General features: G+C 44.2%; 2 pseudogenes; both read right to left on the bottom strand.

Annotated features, from left to right (window-relative positions):
- Positions 7,638-11,520, bottom strand: LOC103626958 (uncharacterized; annotated as a pseudogene).
- LOC109939537 (rho GTPase-activating protein 4-like) lies at positions 13,875-14,348 on the bottom strand (annotated as a pseudogene).
- Between the last annotated feature and the right edge of the window lie 5,048 nt (positions 14,349-19,396).

Below are 19,396 nucleotides of genomic sequence, written 5' to 3'. Positions count from 1 at the left end.
GCGAGGCGGAGACCGTCGGCTGAGGCCAGGGCTGAGTCCGAGCCCTAGGGTCGAGCAAAGCGGAGTTCGTCGTCTTCCGGGGCTGAGCCCGAGTCCGAGCCCTGGGGTCGGGCGGATCGGAGTTCGCCGTCTTCCGGGGCTGAGCCCGAGTCCGAGCCCTGGGTCGGGCGGAGCGGAGTTCGTCGTCTTCCGGGGCTGAGCCCGAGTCCGAGCCCTGGGTCGGGCGGAGCGGAGTTTGCCGTCTTCCGGGGCTGAGCTCGAGTCCGAGCCCTGGGTCGGGCGGAGCGCAGTTCGCCGTCTTCCGGGGCTGAGCCCGAGTCCGAGCCCTGGTTCGGGCGGAGCGGAGTTCCCTATGGTGCCTGAGGCCGGGCCTGACTGCCTGTCAGCCTCACTCTGTCAAGTGGCACAGCAGTCGGAGCGGCGCAGGCGGCGCTGTCCTTCTGTCAGGCCGGTCAGTGGAGCGGCGAAGTGACTGCGGTCACTTCGGCTCTGTCGACTGGAGGACGCGCGTCAGGATAAAGGTGTCAGGCCGCCTTTGCATTAAATGCCCCTGCGATTTGGTCGGTTGGCGTGGCGATTTGGCCAGGGTTGCTTCTTGGTGAAGACTGGGCCTCGGGCGAGCCGGAAGTTTGTTCGTCGCTGGAGGGGGGCCTCGGGCGAGACGGAGATTCTCCGGGGTCGGCTGCCCTTGCCCGAGGCTGGGCTCGGGCGAGGCGTGATCGAGTCCCTCGAATGGACCGATCCCTGGCTTAGTCGCACCCATCAGGCCTTTGCAGCTTTGTGCTGATGGGGGTTACCAGCTGAGAATTAGGAGCCTTGAGGGTACCCCTAATTATGGTCCCCGACACTTTACTAAGACACAAGTAAACCACTGCATCATATTGGATTTTATTTGTTTGTGCATTCAAAACAATAATAACATAGATAAAAATATTACAAAGAGTGGAGAATTTGGATTTAACCCCAAAAGTGCGAATTGGGGAAATTGGAAATAATATAGAAAGAGAGAAATGCTATACAAAACAAAATAAAATAAAAATATTATAAATAAATAAATAATTACCATTCTATGTGTAAATTGAACATTTAAATGTGAAGACGAATTGGCCACACACTTTGAATTTAAATTTGAATCCAAATTGAATTTGGAAATAGAGAAAAGGAAATAGAGGGTAAAAAGAAAAGAATAAAACGAATCTGACCTAAGCGGGCCGACAGCTACTATTCTGGCCCATAACCACCTTAACTCCCTCAGCGCGGCCCAGGCGAGTGTGTCGTGTGTGCTGCGGATCGCTGGTGGGTGGACCCGGTGAGTCAGCACTCCGTGTGACCTATCGTTCACTGACGGGTGGGTCCAGGAGTCAAACGGCGATCCGAGAACCCCGCGGGCGGGCGTGGTCACTGCGGCCTGGGACCCACTGGTCATCCTCTGTCGCCATTGCTCGCGAAATCCACCTGCTACACCGACTTCCGCGCGGCCATCTCCCACCGCGAGCTCAGGAGGCCGTTGCGGAATCAACCTCCTCCGCATATAAGCGCGTGCGCCGCTTCTGGGACTAGCTTCTCGCGAACTTATTAGGGCCCAAGCTGAGAAGGAGAGAGAGAACCATGCCCCTGCGTCAAGTAAACATCCGCGCCGCCACCAGTCTGTTCTTCGCCGTTGGCCGGGATCTTGGGCTGGGTCGTGGGCTTGTGCGTGCCATCGGGGGGTTGTATGTGGCGTTCGCGGGTGGAATCAATCACCAGGCAACCGGGAATTGTTCGCCGAACCTTGCCTTCCGCCATGAAGCTGCTCCACCCCGTGGACGTCACGCCTGCACACGCAATTCCCGGTATGGAAACTTTGCCCAGGTCCGCTTTGATTACCACAACATGTAGAGCCGTTGAATTGAAATTTGGTGCGCCTATACCGAGGATTAGCCTCGTCGGCGATGGCCACCTCCGCCGTTTTCTGTTTTGGAAGAGAGGGTCGGGAGGAGGAAGATGGGATGTGGGCAGTCGATGGATAGATCAACGGTCCAGAGTGTGCCACCGTATAAAAAAATCTGGGCCATTGAATTGATCACGACGGGTGCATATGCGGTCGTAGGCGTTTTAAATCGAGATCATTGAATGCAAATGGAACGGACAAGATTATTGGTAGGGCGGATGTATCGCTGGGCCGATTCGGGCTCTTGGATTCAGATCGGGCGGCGTGGGTGTTGGGCGATCTAATCGGCACCGTTCGTTTCTAATCGGACGGCCGTAATCGGCCAATACCCCTTCGCCATGCCACTTTGCAGAAAACCCCATATAATTTTAGAGAACAAACCCACAGTACACCCTGTACAGCGCAGGAATTCTTGCACGCTAGCCCCTATGCTTCTGATTAATTGGTGCGCGGTCCAGATAGATCTAAAATCTATAGACTTTATTTAGAAAATGAGTTTTTAATAGGAAACAATTCCTAGAATTTGTATAATTAATAGAAAATGCATATGAACTCCAAATTGGTCCATTCCAGTTCCTAATTTTTTGTAATATTATTGTCTATCCATTAGTGCCACTGTTTTGGCATGAAAGACACATAAAAATTTATCTATTACTTGATCTTGTATTAAATGCATAAAACCTTGGGAAATTCATATCTTAAAATCTATAACTCCAAAATTATTAATTCTTGTTCCTATGATATCATTTTAATGTGTATATTATTATTATGTATTTTGTTTACATGTTTGGTATGATGTTAATTTTCTCTTTATACTATGTATGTTTGTATTGATGCGAGTAGATGAGCAAGCCACAGAGGATCCTGGTGCCCAACAGATAGAAGTTGCTGAGCAGGAGCTCATTGAAAGCAAGTTGTGCCCTTGATCACTTCCTTTTTACCCAGTCATGTTCTTATTAATCATAATGATCTGCATAGGTTAATTTTGATGGGATCCAATAGGTTACCCAGTTTTGGCTATCTTTATACCTTGTTTTACCACTGAATATTTTTGGGTAGTATATGCTATTGCTTTATATGGTTTTGGGTATGGAGATATACATCACTCATTATTACACTTTTTATTATCAGTTTATTATTTACTGTTCATGATAAGATCATTATGTTAATGGGAACATGGAGAACCACTCGGGAAAACAGTGCTACCACAAGGGTTTAATGGGACACCCTTGGCTGATTAACTAGGAAAGCTAGTGGATGACTACCTTACCCGAAAGGGGCAAGGGCAGTAGGGGAGTGGTTAGTGTAGGAAGGCCCTTGGGTTGATTTTGCTGCGATGGCAGTCAGGCGAGGGATTCCTGCACTGGAGCTTCCTATAAACTGTAGCGGGCCACCCCTCAAGAAAGAAAGGCAGGACGTGACAAAAGCTGCCCAAATGAGGGACTATTTACACGGAGGCACAAGGCGTGGCAAAGCGGGTTAGACATCGAGCACCGCGTATGAAAAGCAGTGATGTTTTAGCACCAAATACGCGAGGTTGTGGAAGTACACACTAGGATAAAAGGTAGCGTCCGATTCTTCATCAGCACTCGAGGAAAGACATTCTCCCCTCGGGGGTTTGGGGGCTACTATCGGGGATATGAACCCTGATCCCTGGAGCCCATTGGTCAGCGAGCACACCAAGGAAAATGCCTCCGACAACTGGGGCCCACTAGTCAGTAGGAGGAGATAGGTAACGTCTACCTTGGAAGAGCCCGCCCCGGACAAACCCCGTGGCATAGAAACTGGGGTTGGGCATGGCGGAACCAGACAGGGGGGTCGGGTGTGTCGAAGGGAAACCACTCGAGTGGATCACACGCTTGGCTCGAGACCGACTCGTCATAAATGACCAACCGCATTAACTGCGCCTGACGCCGAGCAACAGCGGACGTGTCGGTCTACCTCGCACTCATGACCTACAAACCCCTCGAGCCATAGAGCACTCATGACCTATGATCCCCTCGGACTACGACACATTTATGGCATGCACGTCCCCCAGCCTGTGGCACACTCATGGCCTATCGGGACTAGGCCTGAACGAATAGGCTGCTAGAAGGGCGCAACACAACGAGTCGCATCGAGCCCCAAGCTACGAAGGCCAGGGGTCGACATAGCCCACATGATGGTGCGTGGGCCCACGCTGCTCATGCCGTCCATAATAAAGAATACGAGACAGCCCAGCAATCGGCTTTACCACATGGTAAGATGCCTAGTTTTACCATCGCCGATGGCTCCTTCTTGAGGAAGCCATCACGGGCCGACCCCCTCCTTGGCCAATAAAAGGAGGAGGCCATCCCCCAGACTCGGGAGGTCCTTTTCTCCTAGGAGAATAAGGCATGGAAGTGACTTCTTCGAGCACACACCCAGAAGGATGGACCCCAAGGAAGACAACACCCAGAAGACCGGTGAACATGAGGAGGACCTGGAGGCCGGAGCCCCGTCGCCAAACCAAGACTTAGCTAGGACTCGACCTTGTAACAACCTCCACCACGAACAAGAGACTTGGGAGCATCTCTTCCCTTTCTCGCCTTGCTTGTAACCCCTATTACGAGCTTTCATCATCAATGGTGTCGGTAGCGCAAGCCACCGAGGACTGGATGTAGGGACGTTCTGCCCGAACCAGTATAAATCTTATGCCCACCGTGCACATCTTGTAGAGCCCGGAACGCGCACAATAAATTTTCTTGTTGGAGCGAGGTTTGAAACACTGACACATGCCTTTTTTCTAGATAGTTTTTTGTTGCCCACATATTAGAACAAACCGAACATAAATTGATTGTTTGAGACTATAAACGAATTCGAAAGAAAAGGTTGTCAACTACAAAGTTGCATAAGTTATTAAGATCTACAACTTTTATTTTGATACCTTTTCCATCTGAGCTTGTTTGCAAAAATTTACATTTTAAATTTGACAGATTCAAATGCAATTTTGAGAGCCCAAATGATTTCAAAAGAAAACGTTGCCAGCTACAAAGTTTCATAACTTTTAGAGATCTACGACTTTTATTTGGTTGGTTTTTCGTACGAGGTCATTTGAAAAAACTCAAAAATTGTTTGAAATTATTTTTATTGACGGTTTCTTAAGAAAATCGCCAATAGAAACACGTTTTCACTGGTAGTTTTCTTTACAAAACCGCATGTAGAAATTGTGCATTTTTACTGGCGGTTTTCTTAAGAATCCGCTAGTTAAAATTTGATTTCTACTGGTAGTCCATGATTTTGACTGGCGGTTCCTTGGGTCGGACGTGCCACTACCGCAAGTATAGAGCGTTTTTCTACTAGTGAGTCACTTCTCCGGCGTTTCCTCTCGTCCATCTAATTCTGACGGACAGCTGGAGACGACACTAGTCCTGTCCTAATCCTTAACTGTTAACCAAACAGTCTTACGTAAGGGATTGTCTCAACCTATATTGTCCAATTATTGCAACAAAACATACTTATTTAATCATCTTTGAAGAAAATAATCAGCGGGAAGGGTCATCATGCACCAATTTTCCAAAAGGCACGGGAAGGAAATATCACAAATATGACTGTTCAAACATCCATGGACCATCATAACTGTTCTGGACAGTTGGCTATTGAACAATTCAATGGTTACTAAACTGTGAACTCCCCGTCGACTCTGACTATCCGATCAATTACTAGAGATGGAAATGCGTACTGACGACTCGATATTCGATGGGTATTTACTCTATTAAAGTACATATGTGAGCTAAATATTGTACACATGAGTTATGTATTGGACAAAAAAAACTCCACCTAAGGGCTTGTTCGTTTTGCTCTCAATCCATGTGGATTGGGTGAGATTGAATGGGTTTCAATCCCAAACAAGTCAAAATATTTCACAATTTTTTCCAATTCCATCCAATCTACATGGGATAGGAATAACCGAACAAGCCCTAATGGATAAATGGATATTAGAATGTTCTACCTTACTCATACCCATTAACCCGTAGGTATAAAATACCCAGTATAAACATAGCCCAAAAGTATAAACTTGGGCTTTAATCATCCATCTCTTTTGACTATTTAAAAACCTTTTGGATGATAATGTCGTAGAAAGCTTAACAACTATATAATAATCATGTAATAAAACATGTAATGAATTATGTAGTACAAATCGGTTACCCGTGCGTTGCGACGGCTCACAACAATACTCACGTAAATTATCCACCAAAAAGATCTCAAGATTTTTTATTGATTGTCTCCGCTATTCGCATAATATTTTTTATGAACGCACAGGTACCATATGCAGTAAATCAGAGACCACCATCCATCGCCTCCTCCACTTCCAAGGTTACGTAGAGCAGGAGGGGAAGGGAAAAGGCGGACATACCTGTTCGTTGACGGAGAAGGACACGACGAAGACCTGAGCATCTAGAGGTGACATAGGTAGTATATAGCTAGATATATAGGGAGAGAGCATGCAAGCGGAGAAAGAAGCCCAGTCGGAGCAGCTCCAAACCGAGAGGCACCCGCACCAGGTGTCAATCCGAGAAGGGCGAGAGAATGCGAGTGTCTTCCTAGCCCTGAACCCGCCGAAGCGACACAACACCACCACCAACTCCGTAGCATATGCCGACTGCTGCCACACTACGGGCCTTGGTTGTCCAATATCTCAGACCTGTACTCCTCATCGCCAAGATAAGCTAAGTGTGGCAGGCGCCACCATGTCCTCCTTGACGGCACACATGGAGAATGCCAGGAGAGTGAACGACTCGCACCATACCCGCATCGACGAGCGTCGGTCGGCTCACGGCTACGACCGTGAGCGGGGCAGCAGCTTGGGGAGGAAGAACAGGGCGAAGGTCGGGAAGAAAAACGGGACGTCCGACGATGGTGAAAACGATGGTGCGCGCATGATGTGAAACGTCCTCGTGGACGTGCAATAGCCACTACGCGAGTCGTGTCGTTGCTGGTGTCGGATGAATACGGGGAGGAGCCGCATGCTCCTACGTCCTCTGTCGAGAATGGGGTGGCACGGAGGTGGAGGCATGAGGGGAGAGAGAAAAGAAGTAGAATGTCGAACGAGGTGGTGGCAACTAAGGCGAGGACCATCATTATCGTGCGGAGGTATAGATGTCCAAATGGGTCGTGTCTGGCGAGCTGGCCCGAGGCACGACCCATTTAATAGTGTCTGGACCAACCCGACACGAGCGTCGTGCGGTGCTTAGGCCGTAGCCTCGGCCCGTGTTGCTGCCCCGACCCGACATGATTTTTTTATTTTACAAAAAATCATATATACACTAGGTGAGTGCCTGTGCGTTGCAACGGAAACATATATCACGATAATTGAACCATGATGTCGATGCTATATCATGAATCACATATGATCCATGGGCCAATATACAAATAGGTGTGTCTACACTTAGTGTAGAAGCCCCTACAAACTGAAGGAAATACAAGCTTCGAAACAAATACATGTACTGATCACTGCATTCAGTTTTAAGCATAGAACATGAGGTCAACTTCAGTTATTTATCAGGCATGTACAAAGTGGCAGTTGACATTTTCACTGTAAGTGTAAGGCAAAAAAGTAACAGATTTCAGACAAAGTATTTAGGAGCGATCAAATTCAGGAACTATAAAAAAATATAAAATTTAGAATGTAAATGAGTGGAGGGCCGTGCCAATAGTATGTGCTACATTGCTTAGTTGTGTTTGTGTTTGGCAGATCTACAAAAGGAAGTCAAAGAAAATATATACTACGGCTACAGTATACTCTATTGTATCCGCTTCTTTCAGACATCAGGGCGCAATACAAGGATGATGGAGGAGTAGCTGAGCATAGGATAGAGATTGGAGTTGAGGAAATGAGAGAACTGGTAGACGGTGACAGCACGATCTGGCAGGCCATCGGTGAGGAAGTCATATGGTGCCTCCTTGCCGGTGTCCACCACCGGCTCCCATCGGAACCCAGAGCGCTCTAGAAGCCCGACGACCACCGGCAGGTGACTGGTGTTGAAGGCCACGTAGATCTCGCCTTTGGTTTTGTCCTTCTGCAGTAACAGATACATAAGAAACCATCAACTTCTTTTTCGATCTCTCTCTGATCTACTTAATGGTAGAAAAACGATTCTTGAAATGACTATAGTGATGATGGTGGTAGGTGTTATGTCTGTACCATGGTGAAGGCAAAGAATCGGCTTGCCTCTGACCAGTCAGGCTTCCCGGGCTGATGACGTGCTATCGCAACCGTTCTAAAGTCGGGAAGTCCTCAAGGCCAAGAGATTCACATTCCTTGTATTGCACACCAAAAGAACATGAATAGATAGTGGCAACGTAAACTGTACAAGATCTTGCCATTTGGTGAACAGAGGAACCATCATCAATTTAGCACGGAAACTATTTGGCGGGAAGATTATTTACTTGTGGAATTTGGTCATGAGACGGCAGAATCTGTACAAATCAGAGGATTGTTCTTCCTTCTTATCCCAACGGAAATAATTGACTTGCACAACCAAATTAAAAGGCTAGAAAATTACAAGAATGTCAAAGAAATTGATTAAAACAATGTGTTAATATGTGCTGGCATCGGACTGACATAATGGTCATGGCATTACGTATTGTTGTTCCCTCCCTTTGTGTGACCATATTCATCGCCCATGTAGAACATTGGAACTCCCTAAAAATTTAGAAAATAAAAACAATTGACAAGGTAGTAGTAGATCAATACAAAAAAATAACAATGTGACTTCAGATCCACTTCAAAATGGTGAAATGTAAATGACATGATAAGTGCAGCTGAAAGATGTATATGCCAAACAACATGGCTAATGTTCACCAAACGCATGGGAACACACTGTAAATAATTGAAAACCCTTAATAATATAAATATGGACAATTACTTACCGGGACAACAGAACTGGTATTGAATCCAATGTGTACAACAATACCAAAGGTCTGTTTAGAAGCATACAAAGATTTTGGGCACTTATCGATGTTAGAATACAAAGATTGTGGGTACAAAGATTTTGTGTAGAACATGCAGGAGACAACACAGACAAATAAGAAAACAAGGTAGGAACATGCCATGTTAGAATACTGCTTTCTCTGAAACAAACAAAAAATCAAGACAAATCTTATGCACAGATCTATGATAAAAACCAGGAAAACCTTTAGCAAAGCCTTCCAATGCATCCAACTCTGAGATATCACCAATATAATGCTGAGAATAGAAATCGAGATCAGTTGTGGGGGCAAACTTAACATTAAATTGGTATGAACTGGGATCTAAAAGATTTTGGGCTTGGGATCTAAAATATATATGTGCAACTCCAGACTACTATAGGGTACATATTTGAAATTGAAACGTTCGGGATGATACTGGAGTGATAGATGTAGTAGTTGGATTGCACAAAGAAAATGAAAATACCAGTTCAAAACAATAATTAGTAGTAGAAACAGGCTAAGGAAAATTGTACACTCCTTGCTTGTTTAATTAACCATTTACTACAATTAGCAAATTATGAAACCAAATGATGATTTCTGCCTAGTAATGGTTATGACAAATTCTGGATAGGAAATAATCCACTTACGAAGTGTTGAAGAAAGCCGTGTTCCTGAACCAGAAGTGAAGTTTCTAAACTTTAACCTCATTTTTTTGTTAATGCTAGCTAGAGAGGCGTTCAACTTGATTTTAGAAAGGAACTAATGGTTTCAGAAATCATAACTGAACTGCTGACCTGGGGAGTTCCTTCAGCGAGGGCATCTTGTCAGGCTCTCCATAGGTCGCACACGTGCTGGAGTAGATGAGAGTCCTCACATTGTGTGCAGCCATGGCTTCTAGCACTGCTAGAGTGTTTGCAGTGATGTTGCGTCGCGAGGGCGGAGGAGGCGGGGGCAGAGGCACGGGCATCGCAACGGCTCTACTATCTGGTTCAGTATTCAAAGATACCAGTTAGCTATATATTACCTTGAACTCAGTACACTAAAATCATGTTTACAAAGTCAAACGATATTCTAACAGAATTATTAAATAGCTACAAATTTTTAGTTAGCAACAAGAACTAACTAATTGTATGAACAGGAAGGTACGTCCAGTTGTAAGGTCTACTCTGTCCAGTTTAGTACTATGAGTAGCATTAGGCACTGAAATTAGTTGGAGCATGAGCAAAGAGCAGGCAACAAAGTTAAAGATATCCGTACTACTAAATAGTCTAGCAAAATTGGTTTGACATACTTGAATTGTACAAAACTAACATATTTAAATGCACAAAGAGAAGATGAACATATTTAAAATTATGGTACAAAATTAACAGATTGATTTAACTGAAAATCGAATGAGACTGTGCAGTTTAGTACTATGACTTAACTGAAAATCGAATGAAACATAACAGACCAGTTGCATGGAGAGGATCGGTAAACTTGTAACCTATGTCTCAGAAATATACTTATTTCAGAAATAAACCTGTAACCTACCTGTGACTGTCCAATGTATGACTGAACCCAACACATTGCAGAAACACATTGCATAAACTTATTTCTGAAATAAACCTGTAACCTATGTCTAGAAAAAAGAACAACATACTCAACACTAAGAAAGAATTGCGCAGGATGAACTCGTAATCGACCATCACCTGGCTGATGGTGGGCGTCGGATGTACTCGCGTGTGTCCGATTGGTGGTCTCGTGTGTGGCCTCCCTTCGGCCTTTTTAATTCCAGGAAGGCACATCATTTGGGGAGGTGGATGGAGGGCGAGGTGTGGGGGCGAGCAGTGGCGGAGGACGCACAAAATTTGAGGTGTGGCGAATTTTGTACATGATTACATGTACAAATCCGTGTATATGTATGTATACTTTCTAGTTTACAATAAAAAGTTTAAATGAAATGACAATTTAAAGTATTTTGTAACAAACAAATATAATTGGAAGCAGAATTGAGAGGGCAGAATTGAAAAACATTTGTCCTAAGTATTGAGAGGGCAGAATTGAAAAACAAGCTCATGGATTCAGAAACTACCACGACATATCTTACCAACACGCAGAAAGAATTGGAAGCAGCTCTTGTGGAGAAAGAGAGCCATATCAACCAAATGAAAGAGAACGCAATTGCTTCAAACCCAGATTAGACGACAACTATAAAGGAACTCCTGCAGCAGAAAGAAGCTGAGCCTGATCTTGACAAATCCAAAAATTCCAGTGATCCCATTCCTGCTACAGTAGAAGATAATTCCGACAATACTACAATATCAGAGAGCACCCACAATGATGAGAGCATTGTAGTGGGAGCAAACACCGAAAATGCAACTTCTGAAACCGTGGTAGACAAATCTGAAAACTCCAACGATTCCATGCCTGCTCCAGAAAAAAAAATTCAAGCAACACTAATGCATCAGATAGCAGCCACCAGAATGAGAACATTATAGTGGAAGCAAAAGAAGATAATGCAACTTCTGACCTTATGGTACTCGACAAATCTGAAAGCACCAATGGTTATGTACCTGTTACTGCAGAAGAATAAAATTCCTACAACACCACTGCATGGGAGAGCAACCAACAAGATAATAGTTCCTAACAAGAACAATTCTTAATGTTAACAACCAACATAGAAGATGTCCAGTTTCAATAGAACAAAGGTGACGCCAATGAGCAACCAGATGATGCTTCATAGGGAAGCCATTCAGATAGATCTGAGCTTCAGCGGGGGAACCAAAAACTGATTGGCAACCAGGAAGAATGGTGAGAATCGTGGAGTAGATGGGTACGACATCATTGATGGCGGCCGCGCACCTCCTCCCCACGCCCTCAACACGCGCGCCATCGATTTCGTGGGGTAGGAGCGTGTTTATGGTAGCCGCGATTAAGGGTATCCGATCGAGCGTGCTCGGATCCGCGAGGATGGAAGGAACGGCTGAGGGATCCTCACGAGGACGGAAAGAGCGGCTGGGGGATCCTCGTGGATGGAAGGAGCGGCTGCGGCGCGGCTGCGGGATGCGCGCATGGGGCTGCGAGATGCGCTCGGATGAACTTGTCTGCGGGATTTGGGAAATCTTGTCTGCGGGATCCAAATCTGAGCACTTGTGCCATGCGAGTGGTTGGACAGAGGAAATCTTGTACCCGTGCGCGGATTTGGGAAGCAACTTCCCTTGCACGGACGCGGCGGCTGCCATCGGCGGCGGGTGCTGCGGGCGCGGGGAGGAGGAAGCGGGCGGATCGCGCGGCGTATGCGGGGAGGCTACGGGATGCACGGCTGGGGTAGCTGCGGCATGCGGGCTTGGCAGAACGTGCGCCATGCAAGTGGTTGGACGCCTACACTACTAACGTAATTAGTAGTAGAGATTACTAATTGTTTGGTTTGTGCAAACTCGCGGAGTCAGTGAGGTCATTGTGGCCGGATGAAGTACCAAGTCAATCGAGCACTTGTATCTCCATATTTCTTGCATTGATGACGGTAAGATACCAGTGCGTTCCTCGGATGTTTATCGGAATAAACACCTACAAAACAATTATAAAGCAGAACTAATATAGAACCCTTTTGTTTATTCTTTTTAGCCTAATGCTGAAAACCAACAACTTGGAACTCCCAATAAGAAACATGATACATGACACCTATGCACTTTTCTTATAGTTTGCGTCCTGTCCCTATAATAAGTCAGATAGTATGACACCTCTTGCATTGATGAAGTACCATTCTTTTTAAATTGTTTCCTATTTTTCTCTTTGAAGGAAATGCCCCTCTCAGAAAGCTGCCTAGTTCTGGCAGTATAAATAGTATAGAAGAAAGCCATTTCCTTCAGGCTTCATTGGATTTATCTGACAATGCTTCATTAGAGAGGCGAATGTCTTCAGAAAGTAATGTCATATTATCTGAGGACCATGACTCCAAGTGCTTTTGAGTCAGCACTTCGTCAAAAGGATGGAGAGCTTGCTTCTTACATGTCTTGCTTGGTATGTATAAGCATCCTTCTGATATTTCTCCTCAAACGGTTTAATTAGTACCCCATCAAGTTTTATCACCTTTGTCTTGCTGGTAAACAATAGTAGTAAACTTTTAGAAGTAGTAGCTGATCATTAGGACAGTTATTACAATTTTGCAAATTTATTGATGAATTTTCTTGTAACTGAGTTCATTCATGTCCATAAACATATCTTTCACACAGTTTTTTAACTAACTTTGCAACTTCCAAATTGCCAGACATGATTTGACAACATTTTTTGAAATCCCTAGCAACTTTCCAATCTTACTGATGACAGATGATGTAACAATCAACTTTATGTACCTAGTACAATCGGAATAATTCTTAGATGAGGTAAGCAAGTACAGTAAAATCATGGATGCTACAAGATTGCATCAGCGAAATGATTGACCAATTGTTTGATGGAACATGGGAAAAACACAGAAATTATTTCTATGAACAGTTGCGGTCCAAAGCATATCAACTATCAGAAGACATGCCCATTTCATCAACCGTAGTTCAGATCCTGCTAAGGCCGCCAACACGAAAACCAACTTCATACTTCATAACACAATTCAAACGAAACTCAAATTCCACTTAAAATTTTGCTTTTTCAATGATATTTCAGATCAAGGGAGCATGGAGGCTGTAACACAAACAAAAGGGACCACTTTTCAAGGATCAAAACTATATTGCGGAAATGAGCATGCCATCAAAATGCTAAAGAGTGATGAACTATTAACGAACCTGTGTCAAGCAAACATCATCTAGATTTTACAGCTTTCTAAAAGAACATAATCTAATACTTATTGTTATCAACTGTTCATATCAATTACCAAAGCACCAGACATACTTGGAATTAAAAGAAGAAAAACTGCAAACACCCTCAAGTTAAAGTTCAAATTGGAGCTAAAAAAGTTCATGTTATTGCATAAGTAAATTCTGCAAAAATAAAGTCAGATTTCTGGAAGCGTGAACTTAAAATTAATCTGAATTGACGATGGACACTAAGAGACATACTGTACGCTGGGAGCACGGAGGGGCACTTCGGGCTTGAATTCAACGGGCAGCCCCAGGAATCCATGGAACCTGTCGAACGTGATGTGCGCGACATGTTGCACGTCCGTGGGCAGCCTAATCTCCATCCCGCCGCCGCCATGTTCGCCTTCACCACCGCCGCCCACCGTCCTGCACCCGAGCAGCGACTTCTACAACAGCTCGAAGAGCAGCGCCAAGAACGACCACCACTCCTCTTCCTCTTCCACGGCCTCTTGCCCGCGCTGTTCAAGGAGTCGTCGGCTCCTAGCAGATCCCGCAGTGCGCTCGGGGCTACCGCTTCTTGGGAGCACGTCGCTGTCGGCATTGGCTAAATAGCACAGCGTTGAGGAGGGGGAGGAGGCGGAGGCGCGGCTTACGGTGGAAGCGAGGTTGGTCGGGCCCCGGAGGAGCGCCACCTCCGTCATTTCTTCCTCCTTTTCGAATTCTCATTGGAATCATGAGATGTGATCTGGTGCGGTGTAGGACCGATTTTGGGGGGCGATTCGGGGTGGGTAAATTTCGCTGGTGGTGGAGGGGGGCCAAATGCACCAAGAAATGTCCGTCGAGGGGGAGGCCACCGGCGGGTGAGGAGCGATCGATGGGGCGGTGGAGGCTTACCGGCGGAGGGGAGTGGAGGCTCGCCGGCAGGGATGAGGCCGCCGCGCGGTGAAAACTGCCTGCGGGTATGAGGCCGCCGCGCGGTGAAGACTGCCTGCGTGAAGTCTCTAGGGTTTTTCATAGATGGGCCTTATAGAATTTAATTGATAGATGGGCCACATACGGCAACCAAATAACTTAGCTCACGCAGGCTACCGCGACGCAAATATAATGTACCATATCGGCCAGCCAAAGGTTGCGGTAGCAACTTATAAACCTTTGTGCTACAGAGGAAGCAGTCAGCTCGTGTAATTAGCTCTTGGTATTGTCAACTTGTGTCGATTTTTTGCGCGAAGCGAGCGCGCGGATGGGGCGGGACCGCGGGGTGAGGGCGTGGCTAGCAGGTTAGTGTGGCGATGGACGATCCAGATTGAACAACAGCGATGGACGATCCAGATTGAACGAAGGCAGAACGGCAGGCTACCCTTACAACCTTAATAAGTAGTAGAGATATGTACAATTATATTCAATATTATAATACTACAACACGAACAACCCTATAGCAACACATACATTGCAACAAAACGGTTTATGCGTTGCAAGAAATTAGGTAGCAACGGATGCTACAAACACACATTCATATGTTGCAAGAAAAATCAACTAGCAACGTTTACCATGTGTTGCAAGTGTCATACATAGAATATCCAAATTACCTAGCAACGTTTGTCATGTGTTGCAAGGGTTATTCGTAGTATTTATGTCACCTAACAACATTTGTCATGTGTTGTTAGTGTCATCCATAGTATTTGTGTTACCTAGCAACGCTTATCATGCGTTTCAAGCATATATGCAGTATTTATGCAAATCAATATATTGGTTTTATTACTTACAAAGTACTCCCTTCGTCTGATTTTCTAGATAATTTGATTTTTTTGGACACCAAGTTTGATTTACTCATCTTATTAAAAATCATAATTACTATTTATTTTTATTGTTGTTTAATTTTTTTATACTTTCATAAATTTTTAATAGGACGAGTTAGTCAAATTTGGTGTTAAAAAAAATCAAACAACCTATAAATTTTCTCTGTCGTCGGATTTGCAACAGAGGCTACTAGAGATGAAAACGGGGCGGCTACCTGGAACGGGTACCGGATACGGGTACAAAAAAGGGACGGAATTTCGGATACGGGTACGAATATTTTGTTTGTCGGGACGGATACGAGTATTACCCGGATATTGAACATCGGATACGGGTATGATACAGAATCACCAATACCCGGTTAGTACCCGAAAATCCCAGGTAGGATACGGGTACTATTCGGGCGGGTACCCGGGATTGGGCCTGCTCCATGCTGTCATGCATCTGCTTTATTGGCCCATCGGCGGATCGGCCCAATTCTAGTCATGAATCACACTGAGTCAGCCCAACCATGAACCGTCACTACTGAGTCCTGACCCCGTGACCTGAGTCCCGCTCCCATCAGCCCTTAGCGCCGCGCCGCCTCCTCAGCAGCTCAGACTGCTCCGCTGCTCGTGCTCAGCCTCACGCCCTCACCCACCCTCGTCCAGTCGTCCGGCGGTCGGCCTAAGACAGCGGCCCAGCGCCCAGCAGCCGCGACAAACCAGCGCAACGCCCCACGACGGAGCCAGCGCCCAGCGACGGAGCCGCGACGGAGCCAGCGGCCCAGCGCCTAAGCCCGAAGTTCCGGTTTCTTGCCTTCGTGGTAAGTTCATCCTAGATAAGAACATGCATTGTCCTATCACAGTCATGTTACGTAGCTAGCTCTTCTTGCTATTCGTTTCCAGTTGATTGGATCTCTTGTCTTTGTCATGTTGTCCCCATCGACAAGTGGCGAGAACATGCATGCACTTTATCTCCTCACTGGTCAGCATTGGAGATCATAAATACTACATGATGCACAAAATGACCAGGTAATAAAAATCTACAATAATCCCAGGTGGTCCTTTAGCAATTCTCCTGTCAGATCAATATTCAGTTGTGATCTCACTGAATTACTTATAGGAAGCCTCATCATGTAGTTTGTGCGCTACTATGGCGAGATCCACCTGTTGTGATGATGCTCTATGGCGCACCTATTTCTTTTTTATGGGAGCCTCTTCTTAGTAAGTGGGATGAAGAGCTTTGGTGAAGTTTAGCAGGTGGTCATCTGACGATTAGGCGACGATAAGGAGGTTTTTGATGAGTTGCTAACTGCTAGGTTTGGGAGTTTCTCTCATTTCAGGATGCAGACAGATTGAGGATTCTTTGTTTGTATAACGCCATGGATGAGAGGCTTCTCATGTTTGATGTGGTTGATGGCGTGTGGATAGTGCTAACATGATTGTTCGAGTTGGATGCACACGAGAGCCTCAGGTGGTTTGGACATGTCTTCGAGCCAAGAGTTGAAATCTTGATGGGATTATGTTGGTGAGGCTTTGCTCTCTTACAATATTTCATTCGAGTCCTAGCAGGTTTAGCTTTATGCTCCTTAAATCTTATTACGAGTGTCTCTTTAAATAAGAATATAAGTATGTCTACTAACTTTTAGTCTCAGTATGTGTATGTTGATATAATTTTTGCCATTTGCCATTTATAATTCTCTGTTGTAAAAGTTGATTTCTAACATGTGGAATTTTGTAGACATCCCAATGAATATGTCATGTTAACGTAATTAAATTTACAAAGCTAAAGTTATTAAAAGAGGTCTTGAAAATCCCTAGCAAGCACCAATGCATTATAGCTCCTGAAGGTCTTTTTTTACTCGCTCACCATCTTTTTCAGAAGAACAAGCTACAATAGTAACCACCTTTCAGCTTTGTTCACAAAGTAAAATTCTTACTGTCCTTTCCTTTTTTAGAGAGAAGAATTTCATGGTTAGGATGTGTAATTTATATATCAATTGTAATGTCTCTCTTTTTTATTTGTTCATTATGATGTACCCAACTTTGATCTGTAACCCATAGCAATGAGTAGAGTTTGTTGACTTAAGAATGGTTTATCTCTTAGTTTCATTTGTTCCCAGGAGGATTATGTTGAATATGGATGCAAGGCAAAACTGCAGAGAAGCTCTGCTGCTGAGCAGTCGTGCTTATGTGGCCTTATTATAAATAAAGTTGCTTCTGCAGTTTAGTGATGGGATTGGCTTCATAGCTTAATTTTACATAATTGAACTATAGGATCTTATCTTATTGCTTTGTGTTTTGGGACAATGGGACTGATATAACTTTTAGATCTTGTGATCGCACTGAAATATAGTGCTGCAGTGATGCCACTCTGAAAATTAGTAAGCGCTCCTCTTTAACCGTGCTTTCCTTGTGATCATTCTTCTGAAAATTGCAGGATAGCATACTCATACAGTAATACTACTGCATGTCGATCTTAACAAATTTCATTTAAGAACCAGGCCATGCTGATGTTCAAAAGAGTTGTCAGCAGTTCATGACATCTGGTATTTATTATATCTTCTTTTGTAGAGGGCCAGTGTGGTCTGCTTAGCAGTAGGTAATTTTGCTTATCTATTACCGTAATAAGCTTGGTGACTGAGGTAGACATCTGATTTATATTTAATCTAACTGTTTCTCTATGTGAATGGATACATATATTAACTCAGGTAGCACTACAACTAGCAATGTATGGATGAATTGAAGGAAGTAAAAGAAGGCAGACAATCTTATAGAAACTTTGTATCTTGAAACCGCCATGATTGGCAAAAAAGTTGGATGCATCCTTTGCATTGGTGTGTTCTTATCACCAAGCAGTAATGTGAAGCAAGTTCATTTGTTTACTAAGAACGGATCAACACAAATTAGTGAAGATTTCGTTCACAAGAGATGCAGGATGGAGAGGTGGTAGATTTCAATATGGCTTTGATACTATTTTTCCCCTTACAATCTTTTGTATGGAACAAGAAAAAACAATGTATGTGGTTACTATTGTAATTCAAGAATTTAGTTCTAAATAATAAATATATTTGTTTATATTTTGTGTATGAGTTTGGTATAATATATAAATTTTCAGCTACATTGATTACATTTGTATTCAAATTAAATTATTGTAATAATAATATTTATTACATAGTTCATTTCTTGCAACACATGGAAGCGTTACTATAGTCCTCGGATATCCATTGTAGCATGGCAACACTTAACTCTTGGTTTTACCAACGCATGTATAAGTGTTGTTATAGATCCTAGCAACGGCAGTATAGGCAACACATAATTATGTGTTGGTATAGAACTTAGCAACGCATATATGAACTTTTTGCAACACATATATGCATTGCTAAATGGGTGGTTGTTTTGTAGTAATTGAGTATGATGTTCTACTGGTTAGACAGCTTCGCCCAGTGTCTCACACCCTTCTTCTATCATGGTGTAGGTTCAAACCCCACATTCTGCACCGCTTTTTAACATTTTACGCTGAATTGATTTGGAAGAAATGTGTGGATTTTTTTTTTGTAAAAAGATGACGACAACCGTTGAAACTGATGCTTTAAGTATAGTAGAGAGTATTTTAGTGTTGCTATTTATCCAATTATCTATGGTGCTGTTAAATGGATGATATAATGATGCTAAAAGTTTTATAATGATATTTAGATAGATATACTTAGTGTTTATCCAATTATTTAGATAGATATAGCTGCATGCGTCGACATGGTCGGCATGTTTGATGATTATCACACGCCGTGAGATTGATCTCTCCGACGCATCGAGTACGTGTACGTACCCGCATCTGTTTTGCAGCGTGATAGTGTCGTTTATTGTTTGTTATCTTACACAGTTACACATGTTTCTATCTATATTTTCTTTTCGAAACCGCTTTACATTGACAGAGACCGGATAATGGATAGGTACGCTACACCTACCCTCTGCACTGCTCTGCACAGCGGACG

Source organism: Zea mays, chromosome 5 (genome assembly GCF_902167145.1).
Source record: "Zea mays cultivar B73 chromosome 5, Zm-B73-REFERENCE-NAM-5.0, whole genome shotgun sequence".
NCBI classification, from domain to species: domain Eukaryota; kingdom Viridiplantae; phylum Streptophyta; class Magnoliopsida; order Poales; family Poaceae; genus Zea; species Zea mays.
This window is presented reverse-complemented; position numbering and strand designations above follow the sequence as displayed.